Genomic DNA, 4,925 nt, shown 5'->3' with positions numbered 1-4,925 from the left:
ACTGGACGGTCCGCCACACTTTTTTTTACACCTCTCGGGCTTATCCGAGAGTGTGGCGTTGTAGGGGAGGTGTCCCCGCACGCGTGCGTATGTCAGAAGTGTCGGCAGTGTCCGCCGGCGCCGGTCCAGTGTCCACCGTTGTCTGAAAACTGCACTTTTCTGACCTCTGACCTCACTGGACGGTCCGCCACACTTTTTTTTACATCTCTCGGGCTTATCCGAGAGTTTGGCGTTGTAGGGGAGGTGTCCCCTCACGCGTGCGTATGTCAGAAGTGTCGGCAGTGTCCGCCGGCGCCGGTCCAGTGTCCACCGTTGTCTGAAAACTGCACTTTTCTGACCTCTGACCTCACTGGACGGTCCGCCACACTTTTCTTTACACCTCTCGGGCTTATCCGAGAGTCTGGCGTTGTAGGGGAGGTGTCCCCGCACGCGTGCGTATGTCAGAAGTGTCGGCAGTGTCCGCCGGCGCCGGTCCAGTGTCCACCGTTGTCTGAAAACTGCACTTTTCTGACCTCTGACCTCACTGGACGGTCCGCCACACTTTTCTTTACACCTCTCGGGCTTATCCGAGAGTGTGGCGTTGTAGGGGAGGTGTCCCCGCACGCGTGCGTATGTCAGAAGTGTCGGCAGTGTCCACCGGTGCCTGTCCAGTGTCCACTGTTGTCTGAAAACGGCACTTTTCTGACCTCTGACCTCACTGGACGGTCCGCCACACTTTTTTTTACACCTCTCGGGCTTATCCGAGAGTGTGGCGTGGTAGGGGAGGTGTCCCCGCACGCGTGCGTATGTCAGAAGTGTCGGCAGTGTCCGCCGGCGCCGGTCCAGTGTCCACTGTTGTCTGAAAACTGCACTTTTCTGACCTCTGACCTCACTGGACGGTCCGCCACACTTTTTTTTACACCTCTCGGGCTTATCCGAGAGTGTGGCGTTGTAGGGGAGGTGTCCCCGCACGCGTGCGTATGTCAGAAGTGTCGGCAGTGTCCGCCGGCGCCGGTCCAGTGTCCACCGTTGTCTGAAAACTGCACTTTTCTGACCTCTGACCTCACTGGACGGTCCGCCACACTTTTTTTTACACCTCTCGGGCTTATCCGAGAGTGTGGCGTTGTAGGGGAGGTGTCCCCGCACGCGTGCGTATGTCAGAAGTGTCGGCAGTGTCCACCGGTGCCTGTCCAGTGTCCACTGTTGTCTGAAAACGGCACTTTTCTGACCTCTGACCTCACTGGACGGTCCGCCACACTTCTTTTTACACCTCTCGGGCTTATCCGAGAGTGTGGCGTTGTAGGGGAGGTGTCCCCGCACGCGTGCGTATGTCAGAAGTGTCGGCAGTGTCCGCCGGCGCCGGTCCAGTGTCCACCGTTGTCTGAAAACTGCACTTTTCTGACCTCTGACCTCACTGGACGGTCCGCCACACTTTTTTTTACATCTCTCGGGCTTATCCGAGAGTGTGGCGTTGTAGGGGAGGTGTCCCCGCACGCGTGCGTATGTCAGAAGTGTCGGCAGTGTCCACCGGCGCCGGTCCAGTGTCCACCGTTGTCTGAAAACTGCACTTTTCTGACCTCTGACCTCACTGGACGGTCCGCCACACTTTTCTTTACACCTCTCGGGCTTATCCGAGAGTGTGGCGTTGTAGGGGAGGTGTCCCCGCACGCGTGCGTATGTCAGAAGTGTCGGCAGTGTCCACCGGTGCCTGTCCAGTGTCCACTGTTGTCTGAAAACGGCACTTTTCTGACCTCTGACCTCACTGGACGGTCCGCCACACTTTTTTTTACACCTCTCGGGCTTATCCGAGAGTGTGGCGTTGTAGGGGAGGTGTCCCCGCACGCGTGCGTATGTCAGAAGTGTCGGCAGTGTCCGCCGGCGCCGGTCCAGTGTCCACCGTTGTCTGAAAACTGCACTTTTCTGACCTCTGACCTCACTGGACGGTCCGCCACACTTTTCTTTAACACCTCTCGGGCTTATCCGAGAGTGTGGCGTTGTAGGGGAGGTGTCCCCGCACGCGTGCGTATGTCAGAAGTGTCGGCAGTGTCCACCGGTGCCTGTCCAGTGTCCACTGTTGTCTGAAAACGGCACTTTTCTGACCTCTGACCTCACTGGACGGTCCGCCACACTTTTTTTTACACCTCTCGGGCTTATCCGAGAGTGTGGCGTTGTAGGGGAGGTGTCCCCGCACGCGTGCGTATGTCAGAAGTGTCGGCAGTGTCCGCCGGCGCCGGTCCAGTGTCCACCGTTGTCTGAAAACTGCACTTTTCTGACCTCTGACCTCACTGGACGGTCCGCCACACTTTTCTTTACACATCTCGGGCTTATCCGAGAGTCTGGCGTTGTAGGGGAGGTGTCCCCGCACGCGTGCGTATGTCAGAAGTGTCGGCAGTGTCCGCCGGCGCCGGTCCAGTGTCCACCGTTGTCTGAAAACTGCACTTTTCTGACCTCTGACCTCACTGGACGGTCCGCCACACTTTTCTTTACACCTCTCGGGCTTATCCGAGAGTGTGGCGTTGTAGGGGAGGTGTCCCCGCACGCGTGCGTATTTCAGAAGTGTCGGCAGTGTCCGCCGGCGCCGGTCCAGTATCCACCGTTGTCTGAAAACTGCACTTTTCTGACCTCTGACCTCACTGGACGGTCCGCCACACTTTTTTTTACATCTCTCGGGCTTATCCGAGAGTGTGGCGTTGTAAGGGAGGTGTCCCCGCACGCGTGCGTATGTCAGAAGTGTCGGCAGTGTCCGCCGGCGCCGGTCCAGTGTCAACCGTTGTCTGAAAACTGCACTTTTCTGACCTCTGACCTCACTGGACGGTCCGCCACACTTTTCTTTACACCTCTCGGGCTTATCCGAGAGTGTGGCGTTGTAGGGGAGGTGTCCCCGCACGCGTGCGTATGTCAGAAGTGTCGGCAGTGTCCACCGGTGCCTGTCCAGTGTCCACTGTTGTCTGAAAACGGCACTTTTCTGACCTCTGACCTCACTGGACGGTCCGCCACACTTTTTTTTACACCTCTCGGGCTTATCCGAGAGTGTGGCGTTGTAGGGGAGGTGTCCCCGCACGCGTGCGTATGTCAGAAGTGTCGGCAGTGTCCACCGGTGCCTGTCCAGTGTCCACTGTTGTCTGAAAACGGCACTTTTCTGACCTCTGACCTCACTGGACGGTCCGCCACACTTCTTTTTACACCTCTCGGGCTTATCCGAGAGTGTGGCGTTGTAGGGGAGGTGTCCCCGCACGCGTGCGTATGTCAGAAGTGTCGGCAGTGTCCGCCGGCGCCGGTCCAGTGTCCACCGTTGTCTGAAAACTGCACTTTTCTGACCTCTGACCTCACTGGACGGTCCGCCACACTTTTTTTTACATCTCTCGGGCTTATCCGAGAGTGTGGCGTTGTAGGGGAGGTGTCCCCGCACGCGTGCGTATGTCAGAAGTGTCGGCAGTGTCCACCGGCGCCGGTCCAGTGTCCACCGTTGTCTGAAAACTGCACTTTTCTGACCTCTGACCTCACTGGACGGTCCGCCACACTTTTCTTTACACCTCTCGGGCTTATCCGAGAGTGTGGCGTTGTAGGGGAGGTGTCCCCGCACGCGTGCGTATGTCAGAAGTGTCGGCAGTGTCCACCGGTGCCTGTCCAGTGTCCACTGTTGTCTGAAAACGGCACTTTTCTGACCTCTGACCTCACTGGACGGTCCGCCACACTTTTTTTTACACCTCTCGGGCTTATCCGAGAGTGTGGCGTTGTAGGGGAGGTGTCCCCGCACGCGTGCGTATGTCAGAAGTGTCGGCAGTGTCCGCCGGCGCCGGTCCAGTGTCCACCGTTGTCTGAAAACTGCACTTTTCTGACCTCTGACCTCACTGGACGGTCCGCCACACTTTTCTTTAACACCTCTCGGGCTTATCCGAGAGTGTGGCGTTGTAGGGGAGGTGTCCCCGCACGCGTGCGTATGTCAGAAGTGTCGGCAGTGTCCACCGGTGCCTGTCCAGTGTCCACTGTTGTCTGAAAACGGCACTTTTCTGACCTCTGACCTCACTGGACGGTCCGCCACACTTTTTTTTACACCTCTCGGGCTTATCCGAGAGTGTGGCGTTGTAGGGGAGGTGTCCCCGCACGCGTGCGTATGTCAGAAGTGTCGGCAGTGTCCGCCGGCGCCGGTCCAGTGTCCACCGTTGTCTGAAAACTGCACTTTTCTGACCTCTGACCTCACTGGACGGTCCGCCACACTTTTCTTTACACATCTCGGGCTTATCCGAGAGTCTGGCGTTGTAGGGGAGGTGTCCCCGCACGCGTGCGTATGTCAGAAGTGTCGGCAGTGTCCGCCGGCGCCGGTCCAGTGTCCACCGTTGTCTGAAAACTGCACTTTTCTGACCTCTGACCTCACTGGACGGTCCGCCACACTTTTCTTTACACCTCTCGGGCTTATCCGAGAGTGTGGCGTTGTAGGGGAGGTGTCCCCGCACGCGTGCGTATTTCAGAAGTGTCGGCAGTGTCCGCCGGCGCCGGTCCAGTATCCACCGTTGTCTGAAAACTGCACTTTTCTGACCTCTGACCTCACTGGACGGTCCGCCACACTTTTTTTTACATCTCTCGGGCTTATCCGAGAGTGTGGCGTTGTAAGGGAGGTGTCCCCGCACGCGTGCGTATGTCAGAAGTGTCGGCAGTGTCCGCCGGCGCCGGTCCAGTGTCAACCGTTGTCTGAAAACTGCACTTTTCTGACCTCTGACCTCACTGGACGGTCCGCCACACTTTTCTTTACACCTCTCGGGCTTATCCGAGAGTGTGGCGTTGTAGGGGAGGTGTCCCCGCACGCGTGCGTATGTCAGAAGTGTCGGCAGTGTCCACCGGTGCCTGTCCAGTGTCCACTGTTGTCTGAAAACGGCACTTTTCTGACCTCTGACCTCACTGGACGGTCCGCCACACTTTTTTTTACACCTCTCGGGCTTATCCGAGAG

Source organism: Gymnoscopelus braueri (assembly GCF_963280865.1).
Source record: "Gymnoscopelus braueri genome assembly, contig: SCAFFOLD_183, whole genome shotgun sequence".
NCBI lineage: Eukaryota > Metazoa > Chordata > Actinopteri > Myctophiformes > Myctophidae > Gymnoscopelus > Gymnoscopelus braueri.
The sequence above is the reverse complement of the archived record's forward strand: the minus strand, read 5'-3'. Positions refer to the sequence as shown.